This window comes from Melopsittacus undulatus, chromosome 5 (assembly GCF_012275295.1).
Source record: "Melopsittacus undulatus isolate bMelUnd1 chromosome 5, bMelUnd1.mat.Z, whole genome shotgun sequence".
Lineage (NCBI taxonomy): Eukaryota > Metazoa > Chordata > Aves > Psittaciformes > Psittaculidae > Melopsittacus > Melopsittacus undulatus.
Genome location: NC_047531.1, coordinates 67609518 through 67631258, shown reverse-complemented (window position 1 = coordinate 67631258; position 21741 = coordinate 67609518).

The following is a 21741-nucleotide window of genomic DNA, read 5'->3' as shown; positions in this document are numbered from 1 at the left end:
TTTATCCCTGGAAGCTGAATACCAGTGTCTAACATTTCAACCAGAGAAGTGTATTAAAAATAGTCTTTTCTCTATTGGTATTATTAGTCAAGGATAAGTTTGATAGCCTAAAACCACGGATAAGCTGCATTAAAAATTAAAGAGATGGTGGGAAGAGCTCTGCTTTGCAAGGGTGATGATAGAAAAAGGATATATGGTTTTATTACAGTTGTCTTGTCCATGAATGAAGCTTCTATTAACCTAAACCACAATTACAGCTACATTCAGTGATGAGGGAAAATGACACTGAACTTGTTTTGCAGCTGAAGGACCATCCTGAAAATCTTCTCTATGCTTCAATGTGCATGGTCTTTGGGGGCCTCAGTGGAATAAACTATTCACATACACACAAGCTTTTGAAATTCTGATATCCATCTGTGGCCATCATTTTCCACCCCAAAACCGTAGCGATAATGTCTGGGTCATGAAGGAGAGAAGTGGCCTCAGTTAAAGATCTGATACCTTCGTTAGAAGATAAGTGGCTGTTAAAAATAGTTTCCTGACTGATATAAAGTTCACAAAGAAAATTCATCTTCTATCACCACTGTCCCTATCATAAGGCATGCTGGAGTGATAGTTTCCTGACTGATATAAAGTTCACAAAGAAAATTCATCTTCTATCACCACTGTCCCTATCATAAGGCATGCTGGAGTGATCTTCCCATCAATGCTCCAGCATTTGGGTAATTTGTGTCAATATCTGGAATTCTTTACAAGTCACTGCCTGAGTATAATGAAAAAATAGGACAATGCAACTATCTCAATGTTTTGATCCAGGAAGTTTCCAGGAGTCATTTATACACTGCAATTCAATGAATTTTCAGATTACAGACCCATCTTCAACCCTTTGAGCTGGTGTGTCTTAGTTAATTACCTAACTCAAACATCTGCTATTTCCCAGAGGAAAAGAAAGGGTTTATAAGAACCAGAAAGGAAGGAAGAAACAAATAGAACAAGGAGACTAGTAAACAGAAGGAAATCATGCTGGGCAGTGAAACAGATACTATCAAATACAGACAGTATGCAATATCAGGGAATAGTGCACAAGAGGTCAGAATGGATGTTTCACTTACATTGTACAAAGCAAGCAAGACTGCCCTGAATAAAAGAATGGAATCAACATTGCATGCATCCAAAGTTTATTTTGTCTTCCTGATTCAATAGAGATGTGATAAGAGGAGAGCAAAAAACAAAACAAAAGACAACCTACAGGATTATAAACTATCCTAAGGGCTTGAGAGGATAAAAAAGAGGAAACACATATGCATCTCCATGTATAAACCCCATTTTCAAGAAGAGGAAAATGGAAGACCCAGGGAATTACAGACCAGTCAGTCTCACCTCTGCCTGGCAAAATCTTGGAGCATATTCTCCTGGAAGGCATGCTAGAGCACATGAAAAACAGCAAGGTGCTTGGTGACAGCCAGAATGGCTTCACTGAGGGGAAATCCTGCCTGACCCATTTGCTAGCCTTCTATGATGGGGCTATGGAACAGAGGAACAGGGGTAGAGCAGTTGACATCATCTACCTGGACGTGTGCAAAGTGTTTGACACTGTCCCACATGACATCCTTGTCTCTAAATTGGAGAGACATCAATTTGATAGGTGGACCACTCAGTGGATAAAGAACTGGCTGGATGGCCACACACAAAGAGTTGTGGTCAACAGTTCAATGTCCAGCTGAAGATCAGTAACGAGTGGTGTCCCTCAGGGATCAGTGTTGGGACTGGTCTTGCTCAACATCTTTGTTGGTGACATGGAAAATGGGATTGAGTGTGCCCTCAGCAAGTTTGCCGATGACACCAAGCTGTGTGGTTCTGTTGATATGCTGGAGGGAAGGAATGCCATCCAGAGGGACCTTGACACACTTGTGAGGTGGGCTGATGCCAACCTCATGAAGTTTAACCATGACAAGTGCAAGGTCCTACACCTGGGTCAGAGCAATCCCAGGCACAGCTACAGGTTGGGCAGAGAAGAGATTCAGAGCAGCCCTGTGGAGAAGGACTTGGGGGTGTTGGTCGATGAGAAAATGAACATGAGCCGGCTTCAGTGTGCGCTTGCAGCCCAGAAAGCCAACCGTATCCTGGGCTGCATCAAAAGGAGCGTGACCAGCAGGTCAAAGGAGGTGATCCTGCCCCTCTATTCTGCTCTCGTGAGACCTCACTTGCAGTATTGTGTGCAGCTCTGGTGTCCTCAACATAAGAAGGACATGGAACTGTTAGAACAAGTCCAGAGGATGGGCCACGAGGATGATCAGGGGACTGGAGCTCCTCCCATATGAAGACAGGCTGAGAAAGTTGGGGCTGTTCAGCCTGGAGAAGAGAAGGCTGTGTGGAGACCTCATAGCTGCCTTCCAGTATCTGAAGGGGGCCTATAAGGATGTTGGGGAGAGACTGTTCATTAGGAACTGTAGTGACAGGACAAGGGATAATGGGTTAAAACTTAAACAGGGGAAGTTTAGATTGGATATAAGAAAGAAATTCTTTACTGTGAGGGTGGTGAGGTACTGGAATGGGTTGCCCAGGGAGGTTGTGAATGCTCCATCCCTGGCAGTGTTCAAAGCAGGGTTGGACAGAGCCTTGGGTGATATGGTTTAGTGTGAGGTGCCCTTGCCCATGGCAGGGGGGTTGGAACTGGATGACCTTAAGGTCCTTTCCAACCCTAGCTATTCTATGATTCTATGATCTAGAAATCTCTAGCAACCAAGCAACACTGACCTAAGAAATCACTTCAGGTATCTCACAGATCTTAAATCATTCTGTAATTATCTACCATCTTTGTCACTTGATCAGCATTTTGGCATGATCTGATACTGTCCAAAATTAGTTCGAAATGCAGCAGTATACTCTGCATACATGTAGAATTACATTTTTAGACTGAGATATCAGGCAGTTAAGCTTTATTGCTGAGATTTTCTTATGTAAGTGCTTCAGGTTAAATACAGGATTTTCTAGGGTTCAGAGTGTGAAGCAGCACTCAATGAATAAAAATTTTCATTTCATACATGTTTAAGGCAAATATCCTGATCTCATGAAATACAGTCCTGTCTTAAAAAGAAGGAAAAGATTGTATTTTATTAGCAATTATTTTTTTTTAAGGAACAAAATTGTTTCTAGTTGAAGAATTCATTTCTGCTCTCTGTTACATACATGCCAATTTGGAATTGCTTCTGATTTTAGTAACGGATTTTTTAATTGAGCTGGTTGTTAGATTCTTACAAAGAATAAAACTGCTGATCTCTGTTAGTTATGTTTTAGCCATAAGCTTTTTTTAATATTTCTAGCCAACTGCAATAAAACCCCCATCCTTTAAGAAAGCAGTTGCTTTAACTGTTTCAGATTTCCCCAAACAGCAATAAGCATTTAAAAGATGCATTTGAGATCTTAGAAATATATTAGTATAGAATTTAAGGCAATTAAATGCAAAGAGAAGGGGAGGGATATTGTTATCTTGTTACTGAGCAAAAGAAGATCATAAAATTAAAAGAAAGGTTTTTTGAGAGATAAACCTGCCATCCCAAGAATGAGAGAATTTATTCAGCTGGGTTATTCAAGTACAGCCAGCCAACTTCAAAATCCTAGTTCTGCTTCTAAGGTCTACAGCATGTTTCCCACACTCAGGAATTAAGCATTTGTTTATACCACAGCAAATGGAATAATACATGTAGTGAACAGCATGGTGCATATGACAGAGCTTCTAATCACAATAGCTACAATTAATTTACCATTGGTAATTAAAATTACATGAAATCAAGAACAAACAAGAAACCTGACTTATTTATTTTAACAAACCCACACATGACACTTTGGGTGAAATAATTATATATCTGTAACCTGTGACTGTTTTCCAGAATTATGTATGAGAACATGGGTAATCATTTAACCAGTGGTGAGAAAAATAATATTGGCAGGAAAAAAAGTCTAAAGGCTGAGAAATAGGTACTGGAGAAAAAATTTTGATGGACTAGGGCCAGCAGTTAGAAATATATGCCTATGCAACTAAGAGGTCCTTGTCAAGGATCACTGGGCTTGACTTCTTCAAAAGAAATCAAAACCAATGTGCCTCTCTTAGAGAGCTGACATGTGGAAAGATGTGAGAGAGAAGGAGGAGAATGAAATAACAAAGAAAGGGCATAGCTGTGATCAGGCTGACAGTTAGACAAGTCAGCACACCAGCAAGCCATTGGTTTTATAGGATTACAACAGAGGAGGAGATTTTTAAGGAGAGTTTTGAGAGAAAACAAACAGCCAAACCCCAAAATAGCTTTGCAGATGCTTACAGAGCAACATCACCAAATAAAGACTGGAAGGAACACAACATTAAAGATTTGCAAGGGGTCTTATAAATGGCATGATAAAGGCAGTAATCCATACATCACTAGAAGGAAATTGGGAGCAAAGAAAAGCATCTTAAATCAAATTAAAAGAATGAATACCAATACAAATAAGAAAAGTGGATGGCGAGAATTGTTACAGTAAGTAATAAAAACATGAACAGAAGAGAAAAACAAAATTTTTAAGAGAGAGATTAAGTAATTCAGTTCCAGAGGAGATAAATGTCATAAGATAGAGTAAGTTACTTCCCTCTTGTAAGTGAAGAAACAATCCTTCTCCTCTAAAAAACTAACGAGGGAGTGCTCAAATGGGACTAAAGACTGCAGTAATGTACCCAAAGGTTTTGGGGCATCACTTGTCATACAGGAAGGGGCTTGGAGTCTACAGAGTCTACAGACCACCCTAAATAGTGGTCTCAGGACTTCCCAGGGATCAGAAGGAAAGTGCCTGTCTGGGCTGAGGAGCTGCCTTGAGTGAATAGCTCTTTTATCTCCATGGTCTATAAAGTGCCTGTCTGTGATGTTCCCCTGTAATTGCTGCTTTGGAAACGGCTGCACAAGAGCTTATGGAGGTCTGTACTGAATGAGCATTTCTCCTGTATCTCATGTAATGCAGAAAGCTGCCTGCTTGCATTAATTCTCCTTCACTTGTTTATGTGGAGGGGTATGCTGGTAACTAAAACAAAAATAAACATGGGCTAAAGAGAGGCTTCTCTGGGGCTGCGCTTTAGGAAAAAGCACAGAGAATCTAGAATATCACAGACTGGTAAACTTTACATTAGTACCTTAAGAAAGACAAGGAGCAAGGGTAAGAGAAGAAAACACATAAACAGTGTTCATTTTAGCTTGTAATCACACATAATACATAAAGACAACTTATGCAATTTCAGAGCTCATTGGCAGTTACAGAGAAGTGTTTCTGGAGACTGAAAACCAGTCCAGCATGAATTGTGTAACAAATGACTGCATAAAATCCATTTTCCAGGCCCAGAAATCTAGGCACTGATCCTGAAATTCAGTACAGTTATATCCAGCCTGGTGAAACCACAGGCTGCCATGGAAAGAAATGCTCTCACCTCCCACCATGCTCCTCCCAAGCATCAGAAGTAGCAACCATGCAACCACAGCACCAGCTGGCGCAGTGACCTACCTGACAGAAGATTAATCTGCCAAACCACGGTTTTCTATCTGATCAGTTGGCTGAGCTGACTCATTCTGCGCTCACAGATTGCTCAACCCAGTACAACATAAGCCAGGGAAACAGATGAGATGGAGGAAGAGTGGGACTGCCCCTCCTGAACGCAGCCTCTACTCAAACCATGGTATACACAAAGCCAAGAGTTACACTGAGACATTCATAGGAGCTAGGTGGACAATAAGTCAGTCTTTGCAACTATTTAGTAACTGAGCTTTATCTCACAGAAAGTGCCATTTTCTTACTGCAATCATGACTGAAGGATCTGTAGTCCAACAGCTGTTAGAAAGCAAAGGCTTCGGATCAACATGGAGCTTCTGAAACTTAAACCTAAATGCAGAACGAATATATATTTCAACACATAAAATTATGCACACTACACCTAAGACATTAATCTCACTTTGAGAGGATGCTTTAGTATAACACTGCACAGTTTAGGAAGTTCAGCTCAAAGTAACTGAGGAACGCTCCATGTCTTCAAAGACAAGGTATTATCACTAGCTGCACGTGTCTGAATGGAAAGGAGACACCTGTGGCTTACCACTCTGACAAGCATCAATGGAAATCCTTCCAAAAGTAGGCCACAAATAACAGATCTCAAGGAAAACTCAAGGAGAAACACTAAACAGTTAAAAGTGTTTGACAGCTCTGCTCATTCCAGCTGCAGAGTAAGAGGCACAGAAAAATTAGTGAGTAAAACCAGAAAGAGATAAAGTTATATTTGAATAAACAAGACCCAAACACATCCAAATCCCAAACCTGCAAAAATGAAGATCACAGACAAACCAAGGCAAGAGAGAAACCTTCACACTTCACGTTACTTGTGAAATTACCATCTTCATTTTCATTTTTTGAACATCTAAGATGTGTATATTTTAAGGGACGTTTATTAACAGACACAAAAGGCAGTTTGAATCAATCACAATGTTAATTACCTCTGATTAAAGGAATGAGGTTATGTGAGAAGATAAATTTTAGTTATGAAGCAGAAGAGATATTTTTATGAGGGAGCAGAGTTCAGCCTGAATGAATGCAAATAGGTATAAAAGCAGACTGTGTCTGGTGTCAGATTTACTGGCCAGCCAATAGGCCATTTAGCTATTTTGCATTTTCCTTATCAGCAGAATCCATCTTTGAATCAGGTGCAAATCACTTCATTATTTATACTACTAAATTGCACATGGAAAAATATATACATGAATATAAAAGGTCGTTAAATATCACAGAAAAATCAATGCAGAAACAAGTTTAGAGTTTGGAATACTATGTATGTCTCACAACTAGCAATGCCTAACTTAGTGGAAAAATACGTAAATGATTGAAAAAGATGCCCAAAAGAAAAAGCCTTAGATAAGCATTAGAAACAAACAAAACTATATATTCTAGCGTGTTCCATTTCTCTATCCCTTCTTGGGTGCAAAAGGTCTGGTTTTGTCACTTGCCAAGCATGTTTCCCAAATGGAAAATGGTTGCCAACAGAGGAGATGTTATAGCTGACAGCTTGCAAGGTTGGTGTTTTTATTTATTCACTTGAGGGAGTTATCACACAAGCATTTGCCTCTGGCAACCTATTCCAATGTACAGTGCGATAACGTCTCATTGTGATACAGGCTGGCAGAAATCATGTGCAGTTTACATAGCCACTATCTCATGTATTTCAAGGTCTGATCTTGGACACGGTTAATTGAAAACATGGGTCCCTTTATTCCTCTTGCTTTGGTTGTCAGTCACCATCATACATTTCTCTACTGCAAGCTTGCTTCCACCTTCTAAATCTCATTACTGTTATGCTCTCCGAAGGGAAATAGCCATGGAACAATGACCTGCTCATACTTGATTTATGTTGCTGTTCACCTTCTCTTAAAACAATATATGTCACTCAGAAGCTTAGATGTACATGACATGGAAAGTCAGTGAGACAATCTGTAAATGAAGTAAATTATAAAGAGAACTTCAAATTAGCATACACAACATGGTATTCTCCCTCCTGTAGTAGAGGGGGGTGAATTTCTTGGATTTCTTACTTGAAAGAAGTCGCTAGTAGGCTTTGAAATCTCCTGCAGATGACAGAAAGATCATGCCAGAGCTTATTCCTTCCCTTCGCATTCCTCCCACTTCATTATGCAGACAATCCCTGTGCCTCCACTGTAAGTTATCCACTGTAGAGCCCTTCTAAGCATGTCCCCAGAGCGACTCCTCCAGCCCTGTCAGTGCTTCCTACGGAAACAATACCAGCATGCATGCTCATATGCCACCTGCCCATTCTGTCAAATGCCATATACATTGCCCGATAGAAACACTCTTTACCACAAAGTGGATTCCATCCACAACTAGAAGAGAACCAGCTTGTGTTTGCATGTCCTGTAAAGCATTTGTTCCATTTCTCCTCCCGCTAGGCTTCCTTTTCTAAAACTTCAGCTTATCTATTAATATCCCACATTACTTAATACTCAGGTGTCTGCCTACCTCCATTTTCCAATCCTTCCTAGGCCCTGCACTTCAGAAGTAGAAGTGTCATGGATTTGCTTTGCAAACAATGACTCCCCTCAGCTCTATCATCAGGATATAGGGTTCTTTTGAACTGAAAATAAGCATGCTTAAACAAAAGAAACTTCCTTCATCATTTTAGCATTTGGACTTTATTACAGCATTTTTAAGCAATATTTTATTTTAAAACTGAGGCATTCTGATACTATTGACTGCCCAGTGGTACATGTATAAATAGCACTAGTGAATGCATCACAGAGCTTTGTAACTGCAAATGCATGGATAATAATTACGTTCTCTGCCCTTTATCAGTGCTGACTGATTTTAGCATATACACTAGTGGATGCTCTTCACAGAGCACCAGGATAGTGAAAACTCCTACAGAAACACTGACTTCCTGCTACCTCAATGTTGCTGGAATCTGATGGAGTAGAGCCAATACTGTTGAAACAAAAGAAGTCTTCCTGACAGCAACATGTAGACAGAGGGAAAGAACAATGTTATTTGGATAGGTTTTGAAGAATGTGTAAAATATGTCAGAAGTATCAAGAAGACAAGGACAACTCCTGTCACAAAGAGGAAGGAAGGGTCCCTTGTATTTTGTAGCTTCCTTCTTCCAACTTCCAGTATAGTGCACTGAGATTTCTAGATTATGTAATCTCTTCAGTGGTTGCACTTTCGTAATGAATTAAATATAAAACGAATGACTGAATCAATATAACTATTAATGATGATAATACAGGCTAGCAAAGAAGTTACTTCCACTAAAAAGGACAGCACTGAAGTAGTTGAATAAGTGTTAAAAATTATCAAAGCACTAAGTTTCAGAGTTAATCAGCTTTCAAATGAGGTTCTCCTATTTCACATTGTCAAGATCATGAAGGAAGACACGCTTTTCTTCACATTTTTTAAGATTGTCTTTGCAGCAATAAGAGTCAAGAGACAATTTTCTCTTGAAATGAAAGCTCAGATTCCAGAACCAAATTCTGTGGCAAAGGATGAATTTTGAAGATATGAGATTCTAGAAAATAGAAGACTTCTACTAACTTATCTACCACATTCTTGCTAGGAAGTCAGCATTTTTTTCAAAGTCTTTCTATAAACCATTATTTGAACATAGCTCTAATTATAAAACCATACCAGGTTTTGTTATGCACATTTCTAATTTGGGATATGCATAAACTGCCCAAAGAAAACTATATGCAGTTTTCCAATAAGAACTGAATCCATCTGTGTTTGTCCAGAAAGATACACACGTCTACTTAAATCTCCAGACAGAGCCTTAGGACTGTGAAAATACAGATACTTATTAAGTTTCTACTTAACAGCATAGCCAAGAACCAATGTTTCAAACAAAGCTCTAGCTATGACCTGCCAGAAAAAGTGAACATTACTGCCTTCAAGCAACTGTGGTCTGGAAAGCAACGCTAACCAAAATCTATCACCGTCAAACATATAAACAAAAACATATTACTGCTTTCTTAGATTTTCCTTCCTGCTATCCCTTATAAAGTTCAATGTCCCTTTTCTTCTGGCCTTTCCTTACAAAGCCCATGGCCCTGTATGACAATGTGATCTTCAGAACATAAGACTAAGTCATTATATGGGATAGAGTGATGCCTCTAATTAAGGAAAACATCACGGTTTTGAAGGCCAGCCTTCTTGAAGAAACGCATTTCTTCGTAATTTCACCAGACATAATACTATTGTAGTGCCAGGATAAAGTCAGAAGTTAACACCTTCTTCTGCCCACTACTTCACTTATATCTTAGTCATTACCTTTTAGGGAAATGTGTGCTGGAGTCTTCATTTTTCTGCTAGTTACTACAAGCCTTGAGTGGTAACAGCTATGCTAGAGCAGCTCTTAAAGAACTGCAGGATGGAAGAGGTAGAACATTAAGGATTGAATCTGAGCATGAGGAGAAGGAGGTGGGAAAAGTGATTTTAGTCCTGTCTGTTTCTCAGTCTCCTACCCTATTTTTAACTGGGAACAGATTAAATTAATCTTCCCCAAGTTAAGTTGATGGTAACCAATGTGTGATGGTAACCAATGAGTGATCTCCATGTCCTTACCTCAACACATGAGCTTTTGATCTTATTTTCTTCCCCCATCCTGTAAAGGAGGGGGAGTGAGAGAGTGGCTGGGTGGGCATCTGACAGCCAGCCATGGTCAACCTCCCCCCCCAGTAACAGTGACTAAACCCCACCAACGGGAGATGACCCAAAGAAGCACTTGTATAGCACAGTGCCCCTTACTCCATTTCCAGCTCTCAGTGAGCAGAGAGCATGAGCACTTGTGCTCAACCACTGCCTGTCTGATGGGGCTCCCACTCCTGCCTCTGCCTTTACTATTCAAAATACTATCCAAACCTAAACTATGAGGAGTTAAGGGCAGCACACTTCTAGTTTAGTTTTCCATGTTGTCTCCATATGGTGTTCACACTAACCAAACCGATTATTATCAACAAACAATTAGCAGTTAGGTCCCAAGGAGCAACAAGAAATCTTCCAGGCTAACAAATAGAAACATTTTTCATCAGATAGAATACTTCATAGCTGCAGAAGGGTAACATTTCAAGGCAGGTATGTTGTTGCAATCCCCAGTACTCTCAGCAGTGCTTTGACTGTTGGGTTTTTTTTTTAGTATGAATATAATGCTTTGAGTGGAATCTATTTTAAGTAAAGGAAGGAATGGACATCTAAAGGTCCTTCAAGCTGCAGATCTTTAAATCCTCCTTGCAATGGAAGACTAAGGATGAGTGACACTATCAGACATCAGAATGTTTGGGTTGAGAAAATTATTTCAAACGGAATCACACCTTTTCTGGCCAAGAAGCTCCACTGCAAAGAGCGCTGGACTAAGCATACTGGCTGCTGCATGCACGTTTTTTCCCATTGTTTTTTTCCAGAACAGATTATTGTAGTGTGAGAGGGGACACTCCCTGCTCTTTCTGCTACCTTCAGCAACAACCATTCATTTTTCATCAAATTTAACACAAAGTTGAAGTCAAAAAGCTACTAAGTTCCTACAGTGTTTTTGAAGACAGGTATCAGAGCAGAGACGTTAAATGTGATCAGCACCCCCACTGAGAGAAAGCCTAAATGCTGAGTTTGGCTTTTGACACATCATAAGGAAGAATCCGCTCATAACAAAGATATTATAACAGAGACTAAATTGCCTTTACCTACCATTCAGACAATCAGATTTCACACCTAAATAGATGCCAGAGAATCCAACTGCACTCAAGGGACACACATGTCCACATCCACAAACCCTCTAGTAAACCAGGCTTCAATAACTTCTCTGTTCCTGAACCTACTTAGATTTTAAAAACTAATAGTTTCCTTTCTTCCACAACAAAAGCACTTTAAGCTCACTTACACAGCACATTCATATTTGGATTGATCTCAGAGAGCTGGGGGGACAGCTTCAAAAATATCAAGATGTCAGTCACCAAACACTGAATTATTTGGCCCACCTGACACAGCTTCAGTCTGCCCTGGGGAGAAAGTAAGTGGTGTGTAAATGCAAAACGTAACATTTCAAGTAATCTGTTTTGAGGCGTGACAGCATTTGCCATACTTATTCATAACCACAGATCATTTCCATGGAGGATACTACAGGACAAAAAAAGACAAATCACCCTGCTGCATGCCAAACCCATCTCTGTCTTCACAGTAAAGAACTGGAGAAGGATGCAAGCACAGGGATACACACACCAGGATGACCTGCACGTATCCACTCCTATAAATGTTTAAGTAAATATAGGATTTTCATCTCAGTTCCAAACTCACACTGCATGCTACCATGTGAGGAAAGTGTCTTCTTCTATACAAAGTTGAAGCAGCTTAAAACAGGATTTGAAATCTGGTAATTTATGCCACTTTATGCATTTGCTGACAGGAATACAATTCTACAATTCTAAATGATTTCCTGGCCATATCACCTTATAAAATGGGGTGTGGGTATGAGTCCCTTGCGATGCAAAAGGGCATTAACACTACTATATCAAATGTGCGGTGTCAACAAGTAAATCATCGGGAAGAGCTGATGAGCTGAAAATTGAACCTACCTTTCAGTACAGCTGGAAGCCTGACAGGCTTGATGGTTACCATAGTAATCCTGTGGCAGTTTTGGATTTATTGCCTTGTACAGCACAGTTATAAAGGTTCTTCAGCTACCTTCTACACTGTTTCCAGAGTCAAGAGGAATGCTATGATAAATGTCCCCTATCCAAAAGATATATGCAATGGGATATAATGCAAGAAAGCAGTACTTTAAATGCAAATTACATGCTTTTTGCCCTTTTCAGAATATTAAAGAGTGATTTCAAAGGAATGAAAACAAAGAACTCTGACCTCTGACACCATGATTCTTTGCTACAGCTCACAATTTTCTGTGGTAGTGGCTACTGCATATTTAAGTAGCATGAAACTGAAAATGAGGTAATAAATTCCACTAAAGATAGTCTGAGTAATGCATTGATTATGAAAATAAGCATACAACTGAGTAATTACTGGAGCAGGCAGACATGGGGTCTTGTTCAGTATATTTAGCTCATTCTGTAACCATTAGAAATTAAATTATTTCATTATATCTAATCTACATCTCTATATTTTCAGTAACACAAAAGAATACTGTTATGTGGAATAAATATGATGAACAATTAGTATGCCAATATTCACATGCTATATCATAAAGAGTGTGCATTAATGTTACCAGATTGCATTAGATTTTAGTTTACCTCTGTGAAGGGCTTTAAAGGAAAATACTGATAATTTGCCTTTTATTACTATCCTAAATATTGCATGCTACTCTGTTCAGCCATGTCTTGAAAAAAGCAACCTCTACTCTTGTTGGTAAACACTGCAATTCACGAAATATTCCATTATATTTTACTGGATTGTTTATGTCCATAATTCTCCTTGATTGCACAGCAATAAAAGACTGGGGGAACACAGGCTTTCTTAGCAAGTGCAGAAGCACCATGCACTAATTTGTGTATTAGCAATTCCCATGTGGATACTACGTTATTGATTCTGCCATCTAAATTCTACTCTTTGACAGGAAGGATATTGCGTGTAGGATTAATAAAATGATTTCCTCCGGCAATATTTTTTTAAAGCATTGGTTATGTACTTTTACTTCAGAAAAGCTTCTCACAAATGTACATTACAATGTGAAAACAAAATAATTCTGTGATACAACACAGTAAATACAAAGAAATACATGCTGTATGACAGCAATTCTGTAATACGCCTGTGGATTAAAACATTAGGCTGAAATTGCTTTCAAAACACAAAGGGAGATGCATACCTGATAGATGACTGTTCATGCAAAGGACACAACACCCGTCTGCTTAACTGAACACAGTCACCGTTGACACTGTAAGGTACACTATCCCAAAGACAAACAGCAGAAGGTTCACAGTCTGCTCTTCTTACCCATGAAGCCCAAATCCTGTGATTCTTGTACTACAGAAACAGAGCCTCCCCTTCAAGTGTTCACTTTTATAGACAAATTGAAAAATCATTATCAGAAGAGTCATCTCTTGCTTTTAAGAAAAATAAAGGAGGATTTCAGCTGTCTTGTTATATCTCAGAAACACCAAGAGACCCTTATGCTGGGTTCACCATAAGAGATGGTTACACATGAGCAGATGTCATTTATTTTCATTAAATCTGTGCTGCTCATTCAGGCTGCTGGGTCTTCATGGACATCTCCCCAGGAATCACTTTACCAGGAGAATCTATTAGTTTTAAATCAAGTATATCTTGAAACAAGCATTAATGGAAACAGAAGAATTTAAAAATTTTAAAAATAAAAAAATAAAATAAAATAAAATAAATAACAAGGGAATAAAGCTGGTACAATAAAATCTCTAAAAAAATATATGCACTCCCTCTCTGCCAGGTCTGGTCTAGCTGCTGCTAAAGCCAACCAAATTAAATGAATGGTTCACCAGGTCAGGCCATGGTTCCTGCCTCCATGTGTCCTTTTTCCAACAGCATGCTTTTTAATGGCTCTCTCTCTAAATATACAACAGCACAAACTGAATGGGATTCTATATCCAGCAATAGGGTCTCTGTGGCAGTGGCTCCAGGCTGCAGCATGGCTTTGGACAGGGCAAGGGTGTAGGTGTACCGGGCCACATGCTAACTGTGGGCAGCAAACTCTGTCCCTGTTCAACTGAAGCCACTTGCTGAAGCTAATCCCAGGACTCCCCTGCTTCCTCTCTATCTCCTCAGGTCTTCCTCTAGCAGCAAAGGGAGTGCAGGATGTGAACAAGACTGCATCCTGGTATTCTCCTCACCTGTGGCACCCACATGCTGACCAGAGATCTGAACCTCATGGTTTACACATAGACATTATCACAACAACTGACTAATTTTGTTTCTGTCCATTAACTGACATGCAGTTGGAAGGGGGGGTCCTAGCGCCCTCCCTACCTGGTACCACACGCATCCATGCAGAATCAGTGTCTCACCTGTGGTCCTAATGACTTTCTCTTCCCAGACTTCAATGCAGCAAAATATAAAGCTACAGACCTCACAGATCATGTCTCTTACTGTAAGTTGCTATCTTTATAAATAGTGTGCTGCATGGAGGGACCTAAAAGAGTTCCCTCAACAGCAAAGCCTGGTTAATGCTCTGCAGGAATGACAGGTTCAATCCCACAATTCCAGAAAACTAATTTCTCAATAGCTGACTGAGAAGCACGTAATCAGGCATTATCAGAACTGAAAGTTAGCATTAATAAAACATAGGGAGCAGAAACAGATTAAATATGTAAGATTCAACAGTTGGTAGTCAGTGAATTCATGTTGCCTGTCAGACACCATTACATGTTGCTCTAATCGCCCTCACTGGGAAACATTTCAATGCGCTGTATTCTAAGTCACAAAATATTTATTTCTGTAGTCTATAAAAGTGGTTAACAAGCATAAGTGCAACTATATGTTTCTTTCTCTCTCCTTGCTTTACTCAACCAAAAGTACCTCTGTTCTGCAAAGAGCAGAAAGGGATCAGGGATCAATTCTCCTGTTCTCTCTGTCATTTCTCCTGGTTCATGGGACCAGGACTTAGCTTCTCATCACAAGACCTGAGGAGTTTTCCAAAAGCAGAACAGAACCAAACCCCTTATCCTGCCCAGCTATTTAGGGTAAGTGGAAGGGATAGGAAAACAGCAATGAATGTGTAAATACAGATAAGTCAATAAATTTGCAGGGCTAACAGCATTCATGGGCTGAAGTGTCACTGGAGTAACTATGACTCAATTCTTAGGAAAAATGAACAAGATTTGCTCACTGATTTAAAACCGAACGGACAACCAGTTTCAGGAGTCAATATAAATAGAAGAGCACCTGTTTGCAAAAACAGATGTTGTACAGCTCTGATTCTGAATCAAGTGGAAAAAATGTATCTTGCTGATCATTTAAAGACTGTTGACTGAAAACCATCAGTTTATCCAGGGCTGTTTTAACAGTGTACATTAAGCTATTACTACCAGTCCAGATATTATAGAAATAGTTCTGTTTCTTTCAGAAGGTGACTCAGTGTAGGTACAGTCTTTCCCTAGCAGTCTTTCCCTTCCTAGAGAAGTTCCTAGCAAGTGAACTATGTGGAGCTCATGTAAAAACGGGGCTACGTGGAGCTCACACAAAAAGAGGGCTGTTGATTATACTTAGAAGAACATTTAATGACAAGGTGTTTTCCAATCTACTCATCATTTCAATTACACCGGAAGGATAAAACTGCTGGAACACATCAGTGGTTCATAAACAGTGGCTGTAAAACACAAGCCAGGTGACTTTTTCCTCCCATGTGAGTGGTGATGAAGGTGTACTCAGCAATATTTCTTATAAGGCATTTTAGATAGAGATGACAGTTTAGATTGGAGAACTGAGGCAGTAGGATTTGAAAAGCAATTGGCATATGAACAGGGGGAACAAAATCATTTAGCATTAGCCAACCTCTTAGATTAGTCATAATTCAGCAACCGAAATACCAGCCAAATTCCACCGCAATTTACATTTTTGCTTCTGGTTTAGATGATGGTGATAGCTGTGATGGAGCAGTAACTTTTGCAACAAGGAAGAGCACAAAAGGCAAGATGCCTTAATTTCCACCACTCTGCAGCCAGTGTGGGATATTTGATCAGACTTCAAATGCCATAACCTGTGCTGTTACAAGCTGAATCAGCTTGTGGAGGATAAGGGATGAGGGAATGAATGGGATACGACTAACTGAAAACCTGCTCGGTTCTGTCTTATTCTGAAAAGATTTCCTAGTAACAGAAGAGTTCAACTCATTCACATTCAAGCCCTGAAAGAGTCTATTTTTTCACAGCTTCTTAGCTCCAGTGGGAGTGCAGCCTGGAGGAGTGTTAACACTTTCTTTGTTCCCAGGGCCTGAACTTAGCTAAATTTTCTCATGAAAACAGATTGAGGATTCACTTTTCTTTCTTACTGGCCACCTTAGAATCATGGAATAGTTAGGGTTGGAAAGGACCTTAAGATCATCTAGTTCCCTTTCCTTACTAACAGCAGTAGACAACAGCTGCCCTGAAACAACGGTCACAAGAACACTGAAGAAAATATGTGCTGTATTTTCAAGTGCATGGCCTTTATCCAGGGCTTATCAGGAAACAAAGGTTTGGTACAAATATTTCACTCAGTGTTCAAAATACTCAAGCACCTCAAGACTACATGGTTTTTAAAAGCCTATTCTGGTGCAACTGATTGTTATGTGATTGAAAAAAAGATGGAGTCAGCATTTTGGAACTTGGATAAATGAGCAGCTGGTTTTCAGAATGCTTATAGCATCAGAATTACTCTAAAAGTCTTCAAAACCCAGCTAGTTTATTGTTTGTTGATTTTAGCAGACTGTAACTTGGTCCTATAGGAGAAGGTTTCCCATTATGGAAAATATATACTTTCATTAGTTATGGCCTCAAATTACTATACTGTGCAGTCCCTCCTGCTAATAACAGAGACAGCTTTTGACAAGTGCAACATGATGTAGTGAGTATCCCTTTGCTATTCTACCAAGACTGTAAACACTAAAACCATTATCTCAAAGTCAGAAAATACTAAAGACCTGAAATGTATTGAAGTAAAATTCATTCAGATATTCAAGGTGGGTAATTCGGAAGATTTCCTCAAAATATTTGTAGGGAATTGATATTTGTGAGGATAATTTGAGTCAGGATTAGCTTAATGGCATACAGGAAACCATGCTGAACAAAGGAACCAACTGGAGGGAGTACTGATTCTGATGAACAGTAAACTAACATGCTGACCATCTGCACTCAAGGCATTGAGGTTAAATTCTCGATGCTGGTGCTTGAGTTAGAATCACAAGTGGGTGATATATGTATAAACAGAGAGACCATTTCTTGACTCCAGTATACCTAGACTGGGAGTCAGTACTTCAGAGCTGCTGGTCTGTGGGTTTGAAAGAGTAGGCGGCAATTATAATGATTTAGCATTATGAAGCAGACGTATTCCACTGGATTATGGGTTTCATTAGGATTTACAAAGATTGCTATTGCTATTCCAGCTTCTTATTGCATACGAACTTGTTCTTGAACAAGAACTGTCTTGCCTCCTTCAGAAATGTCAACAGGAAAATATTTTACCCAACCAGCTGAGAAAAGTGTAATAAAATAATATTATGTGTGTCTCATTATTTTAAAAAAAAACCCTCTATTAGCCTTGCTTTGCAATAACCCTCAAAGTATTTGAGGACAAGGTGTTAAAAGATTATTGGAGTCACCTTAAAAAGGTTTGGGTCTTCCTCAGAGTTAGGGTAGAAATCGGGTCCCTTAGAAATTACTTTACTAACAAATATCAAGGTAGCAAACAAAAATAAAAGCAATAGAATTTGGCTTAGTGGTAAAGAATTGTGCCCCTATGAAACACTATGTACACAAAACTCCTCCTGAATGCTAGTGAATGAGTCATGCAATGGGAATGAGAAGCCTTCCTTTGCACTTTACTGTGCCATGACTCTAATGGCAGCAGAACAAGAGAGCACAAACTGAGGTAAGAAAAAAAGAGCATTTTTCACATTATTCCTGACCCTCACTCTTTAACATACAATTGTTTATTTAAACTTTATAGTGAAGAATGGTCTGCACTAATAATTTGTCACATTATTGACAGAGCAGACCAACTTCCAGTCACTTCATACCATGGGGATGCATGCTATTAAAACCCCAGTAATATTTTATATCGCTAACAATGAATAAAACCCCAAAATACCCTCACTGTGACATTCAACTCCCAGCTACACTAAACTGTTTTTTGCAAGTGTTTTCTGTCTATGCATATATTCATATATATTTCAGTCTAGAGAAAGGAAGGCTCAGGGGAGACCTTAGGTCTTCCAGTACCTAAAGGGGGCCTACAAGAAATCTGGCAAGGGACTTTCTACAAGGACATGTAGGGACAGGACAAGAGGAGTGGCTTTAAACTGACAGAGGGTAGATTTAAATTAGATACAAGGAAAAAATTCTTCACTGTGAGGGTGCTGAGGCACTGGCACAGGGTGCCCAGAGAAGCTGTGGCTGCCCCATCCCTGGCAGTGTTCAAGGCCAGGCTGGATGGGGCTATGAGCAACCTTGTCTAGTGGAAGGTGTCCCTGCCCATGGCAGTGGGATTGGAACTAGATGATCTTTACGGTCCCTTCCAACCCAAACCATTCTACGGTTCTGTGATTCTATGATATATACATGCTATGCGCTTGTTTTCCAAATCTTCAAAGTAAGAACACAAAGCAGTGCCACCCAGACAACCCCTTCCCTTCTACCCATGAAGTTTCTGACAAGCTGGCAAAAACCTGTCAGAAAATATGATGGCTGTGAACTACTGTTCCCTCTCTATCCAAAACAATAGATGTTACAAGAGTAAAATAAAAGTGGATTTTACCTTGTCAGACCAACTGCTGAGCATCGCACAACAGGGGTGGACTGCCGGGACTGCAAGAAATGCACCCCGTTGTTATGGTAACTAGATGACAACTTTGGTTGTCACAGTGAGGTCACAGTACACAGGACCAGGACTCTCACTTCTGGAACTGACATACAGCTTGGCTGGGGATCTGCACCCTGCCCTACCCCATCACACCACTGTTGGGTGGGACCTGGGTGTCCAGGCTCCACACAGCATAGGCAGGGAAATGCCACCTCCGCTGAGTTCCTCATGTCCTCTCCCTGCTCCTTGGAGCTTGCAGAACATGCTGCAGCTGCTGGGACATTCATGGGTGTGGTAGGAAGGACACAGGCATGACATGTCCAAGCCATCATCTCCAAAGATATCCATGACCCTACAGACATTTTGGCTGACCTGGATAGCTAGATTGAGTTCCTCATTTCAAACTGAAATAAAGATGAGTAGTATTCCTCTGCTTACATACAAGATGAAGGCATTTTCTTTCTACTAAAAATAGACACCATTCACTCTATGAAATCTTTTTTCTCTTTGCCTGATACAATGAATAGCTGATCCAGTCTATGCATTGGCAGTTGAGGAGTGTTCACCTTTCCTCCTGTGCTCCAGCTCAATCTGCCATCCTTTCCCTTACCACCTTCTCCATCTGTTCATTTGGTTGTTGCAATTTTGGTCCCTGCTAGTGGCTGGACAGTGTGTTCCTGGGGATACAGCAGTGCTGTTCCAAGGGCATCTGATGTGACCTCTTTGATCCAGGTATTACCACAGACAAAAGCTTCCATTGTTTAGCTCAGCATGTCTTCAGTAAAGAGTATTTTCCCACACTACTCTGATGCTTTACCCCTACTTGTGCCACTGCCATACAGAGAGCAAAGGTCTGCTTTTGCCTTTCTCTTCCATACAAAGAAAGGCAAAACTGGGCCTTGTTTGACCTCAGCCAAGAACACTTGCACGCCCTTCCTGGCCAGTTTCAAGGAAGATTGCCTTCGGAAACAGATTGCCCATAATCAGTGCAACTTCACGGAACAGGAAAATCAAATTCCCATTACATACCTGGAAGTGAGGTGCATTACACAGGGATGCCCTGGGGAGGAGACAGCTAGAGAAAGGAGGGTCACAGTTAACCTGCACTACCAACAGTGAGAAGCTGCTGCTGCCTACGCACTCTGCAGGGTACACCTGCTCTCGTATCATGGCTGCAGTGTAGAGGTATCTGAAATAACTTTCAACCACTTAGACCCAGCACTACTGCTGAGACAGCTCAGCATGCGTTTCACTGCATCAAAAGAAGCGTGGTCGAAGGAGGAGATCCTGCCCCTCTACTCTGCTCTTGTGAGACCCCACCTGGAGTATTGTGTGCAGTTCTGGTGTCCTCAACATAAAAAGGACATGGAACTGTTGGAACAAGTCCAGAGGAGGGTCACAAGGATGATCAGGGGACTGGAGCACCTCCTGTGTGAAAACAGGCTGAGAAAGTTGGGGCTGTTCAGCCTGGAGAAGAGAAGGCTGACATTTTGGTATCCCAGTACTAAGGCTAACAGACGATTGTCTGAGGATCAGAGGGTAAAGGTGCAGCACATATCCTCACAACATGAGGGCTGTGAGTAGAAAACGGTAGAAAAAAAGATGATGAGTTGATGGTCAGATCATTTGGAGAAGGATGGGGAAGAATGGCATTCTGTGAACTTCTGCTTTGAGTTATATTTTTAAACATGATGTATTGGCCTTGACTTATTTGTGTGCTTATAGAAATCTCTTAAAGTAAATGGCCAAGAGATGGGATCATTATAAAGATGAAAAACATGTGAGCTTTTTCTCTTAACATTCTGTTTAGAAACCTAAAAAACCTGCACTTTCTATAACCATAAAGACATTTTAGATTCTTTGAACCACTACATTACAGCAGAAGCACACACTACATAAATGTAAGCAGTAAAAATACCTGCTTCTCACTGCATTACTTCTCTCATAGATTAGCTGTAATCAAAAATGTGCTGAATTTTAGAGAGAAAAAATGCTTTACACTGTAAGTCTGCTTCTTTGAGTGTGAAAACAGGTAATATTTAAGACTCTCAAAGTGACTTTGAGGCACATGTCCTACTGACCTGGTGCTAGGAGGGAGGCAGTCAGGGGAGTTGTGTCACCATCTTCTGCTGAGTTCCCTGAGGCTAAACCAACAAATGTACAGAAAGCAAAGAATGATTCACATGGACATTTACCCATTACATGGGTTAACCTACCACAGTCTTTTTCAGACTATGTCTAAATATATAGTAGAAGTATAGTATGAAATGTTACAAAACTAAGTTCTGGTTGTAGCACAGTAAGTTATACCTTCTATATATTAAAAGTTCAACTGCATTGACCTGCTTAGGGCAGCAACACTTTCTGCCCAGAGGATACTCTGACCCCTGGGTTCAACTGTTTCTTCCTCTTTAATCTTCTTTTGCTAACATAGATAACACTTTGCTCTCAGCAGAACTGAAGTGAAGACCCTTCAACTGCCCAGTAGTTAACATGCATTTTTGTGAATGCACAGAAACCTGATATTGGAAACTGAGACAACATGCAGGTCTCATCTTAAAATAAACAAACAAACTAGATAAAAATCAGAAGTGGTTACTTTCCTCTCTTTTTTTAATGGAAAAATAGGAAAGATGTCTATTTTAAGCTTGTTTGGATTTGCATTATTTTAGTTAATGGCAGGAAGTTTAATTTTTTTAAATCAGCCCT